Source organism: Halichoerus grypus, chromosome 6, assembly GCF_964656455.1.
Source record: "Halichoerus grypus chromosome 6, mHalGry1.hap1.1, whole genome shotgun sequence".
Lineage (NCBI taxonomy): Eukaryota > Metazoa > Chordata > Mammalia > Carnivora > Phocidae > Halichoerus > Halichoerus grypus.
The window spans coordinates 73,477,421-73,495,914 of NC_135717.1; the positions used below are offsets into that span (position 1 = coordinate 73,477,421).

Below are 18,494 nucleotides of genomic sequence, written 5' to 3' on the forward strand. Positions count from 1 at the left end.
TGTCAGGTTTCATAGCAGGAACGAGTGGGGCTAGAGAACCAAAGTTGTTGAGGGTGTGGGAACAGAGAAGAATAATTAAGGGTACATTTGAGGCCAGTTCAGTTTTTTGGGGGGATGGTGGTGGTAGTTGGTGGTTATCTTTACAAAAACAACACTTGTCATGGAACAAAAATAATTAGCAGCATTTGTATATTGCTTGAGCTAATGGAATCTGTGTCTTCCTCCTGTTTTCTCTAGCTTAGTTCAGCAACCTCATTATGCACCATATTCTAAATAGGCAGAACACCCCCCCCCAGCCCCAGCTCCCCCCACTCCCCAGCCCCAGCTCCCCCCACCCCCCCCCCACTCCCCGCCTCCGGGTTTTGGCAAATTCTGTATTTAGGCCAAGAATTCTAGGCATATTCATCAAGCTGTATATCTTTTTCTTTTTTTTCTTTTAATTGAAATCTAGTTAGAACCTCTTTATACTGAAAAACAACACTTCCTTCCCACTTTTGTTTTGGAAAAGCTAAACTCTATAGGAATCAGATTCAAAGGCTTGAGAAATAGTGTATTAGCTAATTCAGCAGAAAATGGTTGCTATTCAAAAATGCAAAGACTTGACCTTTAGTTGGTCTCTTTTATGGATTCCTTTCCCCTCTCTTCCTATTCGAAATTCCCTTTTATGGTGTGCTGAATGTAGAAAGTCACCTGTCTCTTTTGTTGGTACCTTGTTCACAGAGGGCCCTTCTCCAGGACATCCAGCTGCCGGGCAACAACAGGTAATTGCTGGAGTCCTGACAGCAGTGTGTAGGCAGTCCCCTTAGTAAGGACCCGCCTGGGCACTATGTTGTCCAGACCACAGATGGGAGGGGCTAGTTTCCAAAAGCAACACAGGTGGTGAAAAGTTCTACTGCTTTTCTTCAGCGGGAAAACGTCAAATAGTGAAGTTTAGAATTACACTATATAAATTTACTAGAATTAGGTAAAAACAAACTGACATTTGAAAATTGAGGCTGAAAATAGTTGATTTTGGCTTTTAATCGGCATTTAAACTTTTTTTCTTTTTTCTTTTGAGACAAGATGAAAGCTTTGATGATGTGGAATGTGGAAATTTTTGGTAAGTATATTAAGCTTGCAGGAGAAAATAAGCAGACAAAAGTTCAGAGCTTTCAAAAATCATGGTACAAGCTTTTGGGAGAGATCTTACTGATTTGTGAGGTTGAAACCATTTACATAAAAATCATTAAAATTTACTTTTAATTGAGAGGATATAAGAATAGCATTTAAAATTTACTGTTAAATGGCTACTTGACAATCTTTGAGAACAGAAGAGACTTTATTAGTGTATAAAAAGCTAATTAGTATATAGAAAGCAATGACAGTTAGCTAAAAGACACCAGAATCATTTATCAACATTGCTGGCTAAATAACGATCTTTTTTTCTCTTGTATGTAAAGCAGCTGTTTTTTTAAGGGAGGGGAGATAGTTTTAGTAGTGACATAAATAATGTAGGAAACTTTCTAGAGGGATTTCTGAACAGATGTCTTGTTACTGAATAGCCTACGAGCATAATAATATATACAGTTGAGGCAGGAATCTTAACTCATAGGAGGGAATGTTTCATAAAACATTGGATACCAAATTAGATAGGAGATTATCAATATAGTATGTGTCTCGACTGTAAGAAACTTTGGGGAAATTATGTTTCAGTGGATTATAGTTTAAAAATCCAATATAAAAATCTTGATACCAGTGTGGGCCCACGTACCAACATCGATAAAATGATTCATTCAAGATTAAATGTAGAACCCTTTAATAACTAATGAAAGTTCTTAGACATTATATAAAACAACAATTGTTTCTTCTAAAAGCTTATTTTCTTTCAGGTCAACAACCAAGTATTAAATCATTGGAGAATATAAAACTTGATAGGGTAATATTGGGGTTTCTTGGTGTTTTAAAATCTTTCCGAAAATTATGTTTTGAATCACTCACTACATGGATGGAAGAGAAGGTAGAGGTGAGGTCAGTTGGTCCTGCTTTAATTTCTATTAGAATTAAAATGGGTGAGATTATTTTTATATTCTTCCATATTAACATTAAACTCTATTAACCACCATCCTCTTCTATTTTCTCTACCACTAGGGAAAGGATGCTGTCAGAAGGAAGTATCTTTGCTGCGTCTGCTGTAAGAAGGCCCCATTGTGAATGCATGGAGATGACTGAGCCAAGTATACACTATGGGCCAGGAGTCAGATTCTCACTTTACATGCAGCTGCCATTTTGAAAAAATGACAATTGCACTGCCATTATTTCATTTTATAATTCTTCTAGAATATGTTTTAAAAATCAATAATTATTATTTTTTCCTCATTCACGTTGGAATATTGGCCAGATACCGAAACTCTTGATGCCGTAGGGTGCATTGTGCTTTAGTTTGGTCACTTGCAGGGCAATAGGCCACTAAGTAAAACTGGCTTAGTTAAGGACACTTAATTAATACCATATGTCAATAAATCTGGAAGCAGGAGGTTCCACCATTGTGACTCAGTGTTAGGCCCGCACATAGGCTTCTAGGCCCTTGGCTTCCCCTTTGGGTTACATGGGGCCTCCCATTATCAGGTCATCACATGTCATAGGACCGCAGCAGAGGCAAGAAGGTGGCAGAACCCGGCCCTGTGCAGCTGTCCTATTAGAAAAGAAAATCGTTTCTTGAAGATCTTCCTCTCTGGTCACACTATTGGAACCCATCACACCATTCTTAGCTGCAAGGGAGGCTGGGAGAGCGAGGATGGGGGGTGGCTGGCGACAGGTGGGCTCTAGTGGCAGGGAAGTCAAGGCAGTGAGAGTGGCTACTGAGCAAATAAACCACAGTCAGCCACACATCACTGGTGAAAATGAACTTTCAAGCAATATCATTTAACAACATGCCTAGTCTTCCAGAGTATTTTGTTCAGGCTATTAAGTGTGATCTAGATCCAAGAAAACCTTGATATCTACATTTTTTTTTCCTTTTGAAATTCACACAGTACAATTCTCTGTACAGTTGGTGTGAAATAAATGTTAAACAGTTTACTACTTGTTTGATTTATAATGTGTAGATACTGGGTAATATAACTGCTTAGTTCCTTTTTGTTAAACCCCTCCCTTCCCTTTTGGAAACTTCATTAAAAACAATGACACAATTTTGGAATTTTAGATTTTTTTTTCTTTTAAGTCTTATACCATGTAATTTAAAAAAATAGACAGTAAAGTATACTGTAGGAGAAACTACTGAATCCCATTTCTGAAGGGCTCATGTAAGTCAAAGAATATATTAAAAAATGTCGGTGTATAAGAGTTTACTTCCGGTAACAATGATCCATTTAAAATGATGGTCTTCTACATTAGTAATACAATAATAGCTATAAGGGCACTAAGAGCATGGAGGTGATGGGATGACAATAGCATTTCTTTCTATTTTGTTTATCTTTGACCAGGTTCAGGTAATCAGATGTAATTTTTATTCGAGAGGTGATAGCACTTGATTTTTTGTCTGGTGTGAGTCTCACATGCTCTCTCAGAAGCAAATGTACTTTTATAGGATTAACCTTATAGTTTATAATAAGTATAATTCATAGTATAATAATTTATAAAGACAGCATAAGAAAAAAAGGATGCATTAGTAGGTGGAATTTATTGAAATCGTATCACTTTAATATGAACTCCTGGTGTGCTTTCTCAAAACACAATCCAGTAGGGTTTGGTTTGAAAAATCCTACTCTAGGGCATCTGGGTGGTTCAGTTGGTTAAGTGTCTGCCTTCAGCTCAGGTCATGATCCCAGGGTCCTGGGATAGAGTCCTGCATTGGGATCCTTGCTCAGCAGGGAGCCTGCTTCTCCCTCTCCCTCTGCCGCTCCCCCTGCTTGTGCTCTCTCTCTCTGACAAATAAATAAAATCTTAAAAAAAGAAGTAGAACTCTGATGGCTCTAGCCTTATCTGTTCTTGGCATAATGTCCAGGTCTGCCCTAGGCTAATACCACCCCTGTGGTATTACATAGTGATATGCCAAACTATTTGAACTTTTGTTTTTACTGGTTATGGGTAAAGTACAATTTAGTTAAAGAGATTGTGTGCAGTGGTGAAGAGAAGACATGGTTTGGAACAGGCAGTCCTGGGGGGAATTCCAGCTCAGTTATTTGCTACCCATGGAGACAGGTAACCTATAGCCTCTCTGAGCTTCACTTCTTCATGCTTAAAGTATGTAATGACAAATATGAGTCCCCCCTTTGGTTCTGAGAGTTAGATGAGGTAAAAGCTACAGGCACCAAGCAGAATGTCTAGACTTTAATACATGAATTGAGCTTTGTAAGAGTTTACTCTTAATGCACAGAGTGATAGGAAAGGTATCTTTGACCACAAAAATTGCCACAGGATGAAGTTATCCTGAACTTACACTTAAAACATTTTTTTTTTTTAATGGTAGGAAGATCTCTTCTACCTCTCATTCATAAATTCATTAAATATTTAGTACCAATTGTTCTGGTTACTATTAATGTGTAACAGTGACCCCAAATCTTGGTGGATTAAAACAACCTTTTTTTGTGCTCACAATTTTAAGGGTCAGGAATTTAGGAGGGGCTTGCCGATCTTGCTTGGTATCTCTCTTGTAGTTGCAATCAGATATCTGTAGGATCGCAGTCATCTGTGGACTTGGCAGGGTTAAATGACAAGCTGGCTGACTCATGCAGCTACCAGTTGATGTAAAAGCCAGCTCAGATTTAAGGGCAGGGGTATGGACTTTCCTCAAAATGGAATTTGGGGGACCATATTTTAAAATGGCCACACCAACTAATGTTCCTATGTTAAATGTTAAGGCTATAAAGATAGATGAAACATTGTATTAGAGTTCTCCAGAGAAACCGAACCAATGGGGTATATATGATTTATTATAAGGAATTGGTTCATGTGATTATGGAGGCTGGGAAGCCCCCGATCCACCATCTACAAGCTGGAGATTCAGGAAGGCCACTCTTGTAGCTCAGTCCAACTCTGAACGCCTGAGAACCAAGGGAGCCGATGATGTAATTCCCAGTCTCGGGAGGAGAAGACTGATGTCTCAGGTCAAACACACAGAAAAGGGGTGAATTCTCCCTTCCTTTGACTTTTGGTCTATTCATGCCGTCAATGGATGGATGATGACAACTCACACTGGGGAGGGCAATATACTTCAGAGTCCACTGATTCAAATGTTAATCTCATCCAGAAAGACCCTCACAGACACACCCAGAAATAATGTTTAGCCAAATATCTGGGTACCCTGTGATCTAGTCAAGTTGACACATAAAATTAACCATCACAAATATTATTTCTTTTGTAGGGAACTCACATGCGACAGCAACAGATACACAACTACAAGCCATTTGGTAGAAGTATTTACAAAATACACAGAAATAATATTAGGGAACAACAAAATGTGCTGAAAAAAACTGGGAGAGGCCCTCACAGAGATTTTGAAGAATGATCACTGAGTTTGCTAATTTGAGGAGAGGCCTAATGTTCTAAGCATGTGACAAAGCATTTATAAATCTGGAAGATGAATTGCCTTTGCATTTGTTACATTTGTTCATGTAACAGTAAGAACATTCCTTGAACAGAAACATTTTTATTTGCATTTAATCAAGATATAATTTGCATCTTTGGCAGGTTACATTTGGATAGACAGAGTTCAGCATCTGTTACTGTATTTCCAGCTTTCAATAAGAGGATGCTAGCTCAAAGTGGCCCAGAGGACACATTATCTCACATTACCTGGGATCTGGGGGTGGGATGGCTGCAAAGTTGGTTAATTCTGTGAATCTATGACACTATTGAGACCAGGTCCTTTCTAGTTATTTCTTTGTTAGCCTCAGTGTGTTGGTTAGTTTCCCTCATGGTTCCAAAGTGGTTTCAGATTGCTGGTTACAGCTCATGTCTTCACATACCAATATCCAGAGGCAGAAAGAGGGACAATTTTTCTGTGGTTCCAGCCTTTCCTGGAACAGAATTGGGTGACCGGCCACAACACTCAGATCTGGCTCACTGAGGAGGGATCACTGAAAATCAGGGCTTTGCCAATGAGGAAGAAGGGTAGGGGGACGGCCTTGTGTAGGTAACCACAGGTATCTGCTGGAACCCCAAGGCCTGTTAGACCACATGGTAAGAGGCCAGTATTTCTTTGGGTCTAACTCTTGCTGTCCAAGGTCAGACACGGTACAGCCTAGCCGTCTTTGAAGAAGATTCTTGTGCTCTTTGTGTGTTAATTACCAGCAAAGCTTAAGTCTGTTCTCCTTCTCCTTTCCTGACAACTGCATGCAGGTGGGATCTGTTAATAAGGTTCCAGTTATTTATTTCACTAGAGCAATGTGTTTTGCTTAAAAGGATAGTATATTCCTGCTTTCAGAAATCCAGTTGCCTTTAGGGCCTCTTGGCCAGGCCAGGTTGGAGAATGACTCTGTCTGGCAGAACGAGTTGGGTGGTTTGTAGTGTTTGCTCACGTCCCTGTCTCACCACAAACTCCCTGAAGGGCAATTACTTGAAGGAACACCTTACTGAACAGCTGGGAAGCATGACTATTAAAGACTGCCAGAGATGAAAATTTATTTCTCACCTGTGTGGTTTCCAGAATCATGTGGGGCTGAGTAACGAAAAGCTTGCAAGAAGCTGCAGAGAATATGGAATCCAGGGGAACCATATTGGTGTTTCAGTCTGTAGTTATGTCCACCTGCCTGCAGCCAGTGCCCCCAAATAATCCAGTGTGTAGACAATTTGCCCCATGCAAGTTTATTTATCTTTCCTCTAGCATTTCATGTCTTAATTCAATTTCACTTTCCGTACATTATTCCTATCTTTACATCATTCATGTTTCTTAGGAATATCTTGGTGGCATAATGGCTGAGCAATGTTTCTGTATTGATCTTGGCAGTTACCTTTCTTCTGTAGCTGCTACCTCAAGAGGCTCTTTGCTTACTAACACTTGCCTACAAGTCTTTTAGTAGAATGTGATTATTAGACTTGTTAGGGCAGGGTTTTCTACCAGGAGATTCCCCTGTCTCACCCAAGGTACACCAGATTCACCTTTTGGTGGCTTTTCATGTTACATATCTGCTCCCACCCCATTTGTAAGTCTGTGCTTCAGTAAGCCACTGTCACTCTTGGGGGAGAATCTTTTCTTCAGATGTATTTGCTTTATCATGTTCTGCCACTTTTGGGGGCTAAAAAGGAAGGATTCTTGTTTTACTTGTTGGTCTATTACCCTGTTGATTATTAAATCATTATGGTTTCCAGTGGGATCCATGTGGTCTCTGGATTCCTATTTCAAAAAATATGTCTATCTTCATATTTTGTGATGTCTTTGGTCTTGTCCTCCAGTCTTAAAATAAATAGAACAAAAAGATTCACTTTATGTTCTATCTGTCAAAAATCTGAAAGGATCCATTTTCTATTAGGATTCTATTGGAGTTTGGTTGCCTCGTGGTAGTAAAATACCAAGGTTTCTGCTGGAAGGTAATCCATTGAAATTATACTTCCTGATTTTTTTTTTTTTTTTGATTAGAGTAAAAACTGTAGGTAAAACTAAACAGAGTGAATCCTAACCTATAATTCATAATTGCAGAGTGATGAATGTGAGCCTTGTTCCTAAATTCCCCAAGTGAGCAATAAAAACTGTACTTAGGAAATGAAGTTTGGATTCTATGCTAATAGTTACAATAGGGAATAGTCACTTCACTTAAGAATAGGAGTGACCGGAATAAAGATGGAAATAGTTTGATCTGTGTTGCATTGGTAATGTATTGGAGGATAGTAAGGGGAGACTGGATGGACAAGGTTGGATGGGAATAATAATGTTAGCTGCCATTTATAGCCTGCCTTTGATGTGCAAGGCTTTGGGCTTGAACTTTTTTTTATCATTTAGGATGTTTTGGCAACCAATAACAGTTAACCCTACTCAAACCGGTTCATTCAAGTTGGAAATTTATTTTCTCACATAAGAAGTACAGAAGAAGGGTAGATTCCCAGGCTGGTTGATACAGATTTTCAAAAATATCATCGAAGAGTCAGGTTCTTTCTATTTTTCTGATTCCCTTCGTGTTAACAGTGGTGACCTCAGGGTCAGAAGATGGCTGCGGCATTCTCGACTTCACATCCAGAGACAACATCCCATGAGGTACAACAAACAAGCAAACAACAATGGGGCTCTTTCATTCCTTTTCCCTTTGTTAGGAAGACATCTTTCCCAAAAGTCTTCTGGAATACTTCAGGGCTGTATTAGGCTGGATCCCCATTCCTAAACCAATCATAGGTAAGAGAAATGGGATTACCACAACTGGCTTAAAGAAGTCAAATTACCCCATCTCCTGAGCTGGGAATTACTTCTAAAGTACCTGGCCATGTGGAGGAGGGTGAATACCTGAATGAAATTAGGGTTTCTAAGGAAGAAAGAAGGGAAGTAGAGATGGATGTTGGCTAGCAACCAACAATCTGCTACATGACTGTGTCCCTATCTATTTTTATCTCTGTCTCTCTATATTCATAATGTCTAAGCCTCATGGAAAATCTGCAAGATAGGTATTAAAAGTGACGTTTTACAGATGGGGCTCATTCCAGTACCACGTATTATATCACAGTGTTTTTAAACAGTGGAATCAGCCTTGTTGGTTATAAAGATGTATTTTATCTTCCATCAGTTGCCTCGTATCTTATTTTTCAATTATTTTGTAATCCAGGGAGTAATATAATTCTTCTTTATCTCTCCACCTGATTCCCATTGTGATACTTTGGTTTGTTTTCCTTTATAAAAACAAAAAAATTATAAAATCATAACTTTATAATTATAAAAAATTATATTATGAAACAATAGAAAATGCAACAAATATATGAGCCATATTTAATGTGTTAACATTTTGACATATTTGTCTGAGATCTCTTTTCTTTTAAATGAATAAAACTTTACAAATATGAATAAAATCTTACCCTCCATCCTTCTCTACCCTAAAAGTAAACAGTATACTAAAGATGCTGTGAATTGAACCTTTGAATGTTTTTGGACTTTTTATACATATGTACATATGCACATACATACACATATACATAAACTATATAGTATTGTTTTGGATGGATTTTAAATATTTTGCAGGTGGTATTATCTCTATCCTTTTATAAATAGCTTAATAAACTTAACATCATATTGCTTAATATTGATCTGGTTAAAATTTGAAAACTGATCATAGTATTCCTTTGTATGAATAAGCCACATTTGATTATTTGCTCCACTACTGGCCAGCAGTTTGGGGGTTCCCACATTCTCAGGAGTACATTTATTGTTGCAGTGAATTTTTTTGCAGATGTGCCCTTGTGCACATGTTCTGGAGCTTTTCTAAAAAAGATATCTATACTGCTAAAGTAGAAATTGAATGGCTGATGTATAGACTTTGTTTTATTTTTAATTAACATATAATGTATTATTTGTTTCAGGGGTACAGGTCTGTGATTCATCAGTCTTACACAACACCCAGCGCTCACCACAACACATACCCTCCCCAGTGTCCATCACCCAGCCACCCCATCCCCCCACCCTCCTCCCCGCCAGCAACCCTCAGTTTGTTTTCTAAGATTAAGAGTCTCTTATGGTTTGTCTCCCTCTCTGGTTTCATCTTGTTTCATTTTTTCCTCTCTTACCCTATGATCCTCTGCCTTATTTCTTAAAGTCCGCATATCTGTGGGCTCATATGATAATTGTCTTTCTCTGATTGACTTATTTCACTGAGCATAATACCCTCTAGTTCCATCCATGTTGTCGCAAATGGCAAGATGTCATTTTTTTTTTGATGGCTGTATTATATTATTTACATCTTCTTTATCTTTGTATAGACTTTGTTTAATATCAAATTGACTATGCAGGAGTTTCTGATTTCCCACAGTCTCACCAACACTGGGGAGATCAGACTATCAGTCTAATGAGTTTACAAAGGAAACTCATTGTTTAAATCTGTGTTTCTGTTTGCTAATGGTTATGTTTTTTGGCCATTTGGGTTACCTTTTCTACAAATTACCTCTTCTTATTCTTTGTCCATTTTTTCTTCCTTCATTATTTTGCTTTTTTTTCCTTTTTGATTTGGTGAAGTCCTAAAAATACCTTGGATATTCATCCTTTATGCTTTGAAGATGTTTTCTCTGAGCCTGTGGCTTTTATTTTTGTTTTGTTTATTATATCTTTGGTAATATAGAGTCTTAAAATTTTTAATCTACTCACATTTATCAATCTTCTCCTGTATGTTTTTTTTGGTGTTATTTAAGAAATCCTTCCCTAACATGTAAAGTTATTTATGCTATATTTTTTTCTAAAAGTTTTGAGGCTTTTCTTGTCATTTTTAGGTTTTAATCAATACGGAGTTTGTTTTTGTGATTCATGTGAAGTAGGTGTCTAATTTTATTTCTTCCCATATGCACTGGCAGTTAAGATGATACAGTTACTGAATGGTCCATTGTTTCTCTTCACTTGTGAGCTAACCTCTAGTGTATTACCTGTGCACTATCTTATATGTACCTAAGTTTGTTACTAGGTTCTATCCAGCTACACTGATCTGTTTTTTTTTTTTTAAAGATTTTATTTATTTATTTGAGAGAGAGAGAGAATGAGAGACAGAGAGCATGAGAGGGGGGAGGGTCAGAGGGAGAAGCAGACTCCCTGCCGAGCAGGGAGCCCGATGTGGGACTCGATCCCGGGACTCCAGGATCATGACCTGAGCCGAAGGCAGTCGCTTAACCAACTGAGCCACCCAGGCGCCCCACTGATCTGTTTTTTATCTCTGCACTAATACATATTTTAATCACTGTGGTTTTATGAGCTTTAGATTCTAGTAGGTGAGGACACATTGATTTTCCTTTTCAAAATTATCCTGGTTATTCAAATCCATTTTCCTCCAAGAATTTCAGGACCACTTTGTTAAAAGGTCTGTGAAAACTCTGTTGTGTCTATGGTTTGTTTCCCCATTATTCCTAATTTTTAGCATTTGAATAGTTTTCTTAAATAATCTTGCCAGAAGTTTGTCCATTTTTTTTTTTTTTAGTCTTTTCAAGGGATTTCTATTTGGTTTTGTTGAATTTGTTTTCTAATTGTTATTATAATTATTTTTTGAACCAAAAATTGTTCAGAAGTGTTTTTTAATTCTAATTTTTATCATGTTTTGGTTAGAGAATGATGTAGTTTTTTTTTTTTTTTTTTTGAGACTTGTTTTGTGGCTCTGTCCATTGTCAATTTTTGTAAATGTTCCCTGTGTGGTTGAGAAGAGTATGATTTTCCTTGTTGTCTGTAGGATTCTAGAAGTGACGATTTAATCAGTTACTGAAAAATGTAAGTTAAAATCTCCTATTAAAATAGTGAATTTCTAGATTCTCCCCAGTAAATCCATTTTGTTAGTTTGTTTTTAGCCTATGTTGCTAGGTGCTTGAAGAGTCAAAACTGTTAGTTTCCTGGTGAATTGTTCCTTTCGTTATTGGGTAATAACCCTCTATTCCTTAAGGTCAATTTTGCTGATGGTTATATGTTTAGATGGGGCTTTGCTATTGTTATTGTTAGTATTTTTCAGATATACTCCCCCATTCTTTTACTTTCAATTTTCCTGTGTCATTATGTTTAAAAGGAGTCTCCTATTAACAACATCTAACTAGATTTTCAAAATACAATCTGCAAATCTCTGTATTTTATTTGGGAGGTCTAGTTCCTTTACATTTATTAAATGATACAACATCATTTTAGTTACCATTAAGAAACAAAAAAATAGAGGCGCCTGTGTGGCTCAGTTATGTGTCTGCCTTCGACTCAGATCATGATCCAGGGGTCCTGGGATTGAACCCTGTGCCAAGGGTTTCCTGCTCAGCGGACAATCTGCTTCTCCCTCTCCCTTTGCCCCTCTCCCCGGCTCGTGCTCTCTCTCTCTCTCTCTCAAATAAATAAGTAAAAATCTTAAAAAAAAAGAAACAAAAATTATAGCAATTAAACAGCGACACAATGCTTATTTGGACCTTATTAAAAGAGCTCTTATAATTAATTATAGATATTTAAAAATAATATGTTGATCTTATGCATAAATATAGGTGAAATAAATTAATAAAGTATTTCTAAAAATTACCACATTCAGAGTCTAACTCTTCTCAATTAGTTTTTGAGGTAGGGTCATCAATGTTTGTGTTTTCCAGGCCTGGTCACCCTCTGTGCTATCAAAAGCAGCATTTCTCAAAAGAACTAAAAGCCAATAGCAGTGGCTATCACACTGGCTTTGCAATTATGTAGAATAAACCTCTTTTTGAGTCTAGCTTTGGGAATGTTGTTAAACCTGTTTGATTCATCTCCCTCCCCTCCCTCCCCACAACTATTTGGTTCTTAAGAGTTAAAATACTACTCTACTATTTTTTTCAGGTTTTTCTTCTGAGGTATTGCCACCCATTATGCAAGTTTTGATCCTGGCACTTTGATGTTCACGTATGCATAGTTATTGACATCCATGTTACAATTGCTGCATGGCCAACAGTAATTTTTAAAACACCATCAATTGAAATATGCATTCTGATTCCAGACATGTTAAAGGTGAACACATGTGCACCTTAGAATTGATGAAGCCTTTTATAATTTACTTATACATAAAGATATGAAAGTTATTTTATGCTTTATTCTGCTTTCTCTTTGACATATCTTTTTTTCTGGAATATGTTCCCCTCCTTTACTGCCTTCTATTGGATCAAGTTTTCTTTAGTTTCCATTACTAGACTGGAAGTTACACATTTATTTTTATTCTTTTTGTAAACTTTAAGTTTTTGACATCAATATTTGATTTAATAAAGTTAATATCTCTATTCACTTCTTTTTTAAAAATTGAAGTGTAGTTTACACACAGTGTTACATTAGTTTCAGGAGTACAACATAGTGATTTGACAATTCTATATATTAAGCTATGCTCACAACGATAAGAATAGTCATCATCTGTCACCATACAATGTTATTACAATATTATTGACTATATCTCTTTTGCTGTACTTTTTATCCCCATGACTTATTTATTTTATAACTGGAGGTTTGTACCTCTTAATCTCCTTTTCCATTTCGTCTATCCCCAATTTCTTCCCCTCTGGCAACCATCAGTTTGTCCTCTGTATTTATGATTCTGCTTCTGTTTTTATTTGTTTTGTTTTTTAGATTTCTTCTTTTTATTATTATGTTCAATTCACCAGCATATGGTACATCATTAGTTTTTGATGTAGTGTTCAATTCATTAGTTGCATATAACACCCAGTGCTCATCACCACATGTGCCCTCTTGTTTTTTAGATCTCACATACAAGTGAAATCATATGGTCTTTGTCTTTCTCTGCCTGACTTAGTTCACCTAGCATAATATCCTCTAGGTCTATCCATGTTGTTACAAATAGCAAGATCTTATTCTTTTTTATAGCTGAATAATATTCTATTGTAAATATATAGACCACATCTTCTTTATCCATTCATCTATTGCTGGACACAGGTTTCTTTCATAACTTGCTGTTGTAAACAATGCAGCAATAAACACAAGGGTGTATATCTCCTTTTGAATTAGTATTTTAGTATTCTTTGGGTAAATTACTGGATTGGATGACATTTCTATTTCCAATTTTTTCAATTCCTATTTTCAGTTTTTTCAATTTCAAATTTGAAATACTCGTTTCCTAGTGGCTGCACCAGCTTGCATTCTCACCAACAGTGCACAAGGGTTACTTTTTCTCCATATCCCCCTAATACTTGTTTCTTGTCTTTTTGATACTAGCCATTCTGACAGGTTTAAGGTGGTGCCTCATTGTGGTTTTGATTTGTATTTCCTTGATGATTAGTGATGTTGAGCATCTTTTCATGCATCTGTTGGCTGTCTGGATGTCTTTTTTGGGAAAATATCTGCTCAGGTTCTCTGTCCATTTTTAAATTGGACCATTCATTTTTTTTGGTGTTGACTTTGGAGTTCTTTATATATTTTAGATATTAACCTCTTATTGGATATATCATTTGCAGATATCTTCTCCCACTCAGTAGGTTGCCTTTTCATTTTTTTGATGGTTTCCTTTGCTGTGCAGAAGCTTTTTATTTTGTTGTATTCCCAATAGTTCATTTTTGCTTTTGTTTCCCTTGCCTGAAGAGACCTATCTAGAAAAATATTGCTAAGGCTGATGTCAAAGAGATTAGGCCTAGGTTTTCTTTTAAGAGTTTTATGGTTTCAGGTCTCACATTTAGGTATTTAATCCATTTTTAATTTATTTTTGTGTATGGTGTAAGAAAGTAGTTCAATTTCATTCTTTTGCCTGTAGCTGTCCAGTTTTGCCAACACCACCAGTTTTATCAAAGAGGCTCTCTTTTCTCCATTGTGTATTCTTGCCTCCTTTGTCATAGATAATTGACCATATAAGTGTGGGTTTATTTCTGGGCTCTCTATTGTGTTCTATTGATCTATGTGTCTGTTTTTGTGCCAGTACCATACTGTTTTGATTATTGTAGCTTTGTAGTTTACCTTGAAATCTGGGACTGTGATGCCTCCAGCTTTGTTCTTTCTCAAGATTGCTTTGGCTATTCAGGGTCTTTTATGGTTTCACATAAATTTAAGGATATTTGTTTTAGTTCTGTAAAAAATACTATTGGAATTTTGATAAGAATCACATTGAATCTGTAGATTGCTTTGGGTAGTATGAACATTTTAACAATATTAATTCTTCCAACCCATAAGCATAGTATCTTTCCATTTGCTTGGGTCATCTTCAATTTCTTTCATCAGTCCTTTATATTTTCAGAGTACAGGTCTTTGGTTAAATCTATTCCTAGGTATTTTATTCTTTTTGGTGCAATTGTAAATGGAATTGTTTTCTTAATTTCTCTTTCTGCTACTTCATTATTGGTGTAGAAACATGACAGATTTTTGTATACTGATTTTGTACCCTGCAACTTTACTGAATTTATTTATTAGTTCTAATAGTTTTTTGATGGAGTCTTTAGAATTTTCTGTATATAGTATTATGTCATCTGGAAATAGTGACAATTTTACTTCTTCCTTACTAATTTGGATGCCTTTTATTTCTTTTTCTTGTCTGATTGCTGTTGCCATGACTTCCAGTATTATGTTGAATAAACGTGGTGAGAGTGAACATCCTTATCTTGTTCCTGATCTTAGAGGGAAAGTTCCCAGTTTTTCACCATTAAGTATAATGTTGACTGTAGGTTTGTCACATATGGCCTTCATTATGTTGAGGTGTGTTTTCTCTAACCAATTTTGTTGAGAGTTTTTATCATGAATGAATGTTGAATTTTGTCAAATGGTTTTTCTACATGTATTGAGATGGTGTTTATCCATTCCATTAATATGATGTCTAGTCACCTTTTTAAAATTCACTACATTTATTGCTTTGACTCTACTCCCTCTTCATCTCATATGTTGTTTTCTAGTATTATGGTTCCAATTTGTATTTATTTATTTATTTATTTATTTATTTATTTATTTTTAAAGATTTTATTTGTTTATTTGACAGAGACAGAGACAGCAAGAGCAGGAACACAAGCAGGGGGAGTGGGAGAGGGAGAAGCAGGCTTCCCGCTGAGCAGGGAGCCTGATGTGGGACTCAATCCCAGGACTCTGGGATCATGACCTGAGCCTAAGGCAGCCGCTTAATGACTGAGCCACCCAGGTGCCCAGTTCCAATTTGTTTTTAATCATCCAAATTGGTCATCATCATTAGTATTGTCATGATTTTTTATGATCAACACTTATTCAGATTTACCCACACCTCTAACAATGGATTTCCTTAGCTTTACTCCTTATATCTGCTTCTTCAAAACACATTGCTGCTTTTTTCTGTGTTCAGTTTCTTCCTGAGATATATTTTTTTGTGTTTCAAGGTTAGTAAACTGGATCCAAGAATGGGTAAATTTCTGGGACTTGTCCTCTTGAAAATACAGCGTTCAGCCTAGTCATCATGGTGCCCAAAGTGTCAGCTGGCATAATTTTTTCTTTGTAGTTTTGGAGTTCTGTCTGCAAATACCACACAAAATGTTATGGTATCATTTTTCCTAAATAATTTCAATATAGTCTGAATTCAGTTAATAATTACTCTTTTGTGAAACATTCAGAATCTAGTGAATTATAATTTGGAAACCGATACAAGTAGAGATGAAATTTTTGCCACTTCCTGTTCATTCCAGTCCAAATTTTTTAGCCTTCTAAAATTTCGGATGTTTCCACAGTGTATCACATAAAGTTAGTTCACTGTCAGTAGGGACTATTTCATTATTCTTTATCTGTCTATACCACCCCTTTGGGGTTCTGTGGGAAAGGAGTACTGCCAGACAAAATATTAAAGTTATCTCTTTGACATGCACATATAACTTACAAAAAGTAGGGCAAAGAATGCTTCATTTTATTGATCAATTAGATTAGAACACACAGAAACTAAGAGTAAAAACTCTAGTTTTATCATAACAGTTGTAAATTTGTTTCAGAAACTACTGAATATTAGCGATGATAATTATGTAATATTATTTTCTTATTCTTTGTGTCTGTGCTAAATGATATGTTTATATTTATTTATCTTTTTTTTTAAAGATTTTATTTATTTACTTGAGAGAGAAAGAATGAGAGATAGAGAGCATGAGAGGGAGGAGGATCAGAGGGAGAAGCAGACTCCCTGCTGAGCAGGGAGCCTGATGCAGGACTCGATCCTGGGACTCCAGGATCATGACCTGAGCTGAAGGCAGTCGCTTAACCAACTGAACCACCCAGGCGCCCCAATATATTTATTTATCTTGAAAGAAAAATTTAAACTACTATGACAAAACGAAATTTTACAAATAGAGTTTTTCACTTGTCAACTTGCAGTTTTTAAAATTCTGTGCTCCCTTTTCTAGTCTCTTTCTCTTGTATAAATTCATGTACAGTTTTACTGTAGAACACATATACATGTGCATGTACACACGCACACACACACATATTATTCACTAGATCTGTAAAGAAGACCATTTTCCTACAAGGATAGAATAGAGTGCACTGCTCATATACACATTGACTCATGTCTCATCATTCTACATTTGGAGAGACTGCCCAATCTCTAAGAAAATGTTAGCCTCTTTGATTTTTTGGTTTGATCACAGAATCACTGGTACTAACTGCATATGGACACATCTGTGAATTATAAGATGGAGCATACAGTGATTTCCATAAAGCTTCTTGATTCAGAGGTGTGTGTGGGGTTCCTATTTGAATTGTAACTTTTAGAGTACCACATGTCCTCATCAAGGGCTAGAGTTCTTATTTGGTGAAATAATATTGCAACCTATACAGGTGTAAAATATTTTGCTGCTAACATTTAAATTTTCCTTCCGATTCAGTGAATGATGCCATACACTAGCTAAAATAATTGGTTAAAAATCAGAAAACTATTAAAACATTTCACAAATTCATTAGAAGATGACTATTACTGATTGGCAGCAACTGAAAGCAAAACAATTGGTCTGACACAAATATTCTGGAAAGTAAAGTCAAGAATCTGTAATTTGCCAAAATGTTTCCCACATGTCAGTGAAATCTTAACATATACATAAAGCTTTCCTCATTTGATAAATTCATTTTCTGTTAAATATTTGGATATTATAGTGAGAATTCTGTAAATATTTAACTTTGAGTTCACTCAGTTTTCCTAAAAGTGAATGAGATTATTCTGTAGCCACATTTTTTAGTCCATTAAATGCAGTTTAATGTTTATATCAAGTCCACCGCTAAAAGTTTCAATTAATACTGACATGTTCGTTTCTGAGAGTGTGTTTATTCTAAGGAGGTCCAATTTTTCATTCAGCAAAGATGATTTATCTGCTTCATTTTGGTAGACACTGCTTGCATATTTAGAAGACTATTCCATCTCATAATGTGTTAAAAGAGTGTAGACTTACACACATAGGCGATATTGATTTTGGTGTCCTCTAAACTCCTTCATTATCTTATATACTGTATTATTGACATATAGTTATTTGTGTGTGATAACTTGCAGCTCTAATTTCCCTTCACTTCTATTTACCTCCTCCTGGGTTTATTTACATGCAGCATTGCTGCTAATTAGCTTCAGGGAGGGAGGAGGGAGATTTCTGTACATCTTTTGGTTGTGGCCCCATGAAAAGCCAGTCCCCATACCTGGGAGGAACTTCATCTTTCACTCATTACCTTCAGTAAACAGAGCCTGTCCTTCCAGGGACCAACTGCTGCGTTCACAGCTTCTAGTGAGGAATTGAGCAATTTGCCAAGTAGATTTTCTCCCCTTCAAGGTAGTTCTCGGTGGGTAATGCCTACGTATATGCACTCTTAACTGGATATCTTCTTACAAGTATGCTATCCAAGATGGAAAATTGGGGGATGTTAAAGGAGCATCTTTCTTATCACTTGTGACCGATTTTTATAGATTATTGAAAATTGTATTCTTGTGGTTACATTGTAGATATGTTTT

The 18,494-nt window shown here is 36.4% G+C and overlaps 1 long non-coding RNA gene across 2 annotated transcripts; it reads left to right on the forward strand.

Annotated features, from left to right (window-relative positions):
- Nucleotides 1-6: 6 nt before the first annotated feature.
- LOC144382107 (uncharacterized) lies at nucleotides 7-3,167 on the forward strand. Of its 2 annotated transcripts, XR_013448519.1 has the most exons (3): nucleotides 7-761; nucleotides 1,063-1,099; nucleotides 2,128-3,167. It is a non-coding gene; the product is annotated as an uncharacterized LOC144382107 (long non-coding RNA). The 2 variants fall into 2 exon arrangements; XR_013448518.1 differs by having other exon boundaries at nucleotides 7-1,099.
- Nucleotides 3,168-18,494: the final 15,327 nt, after the last annotated feature.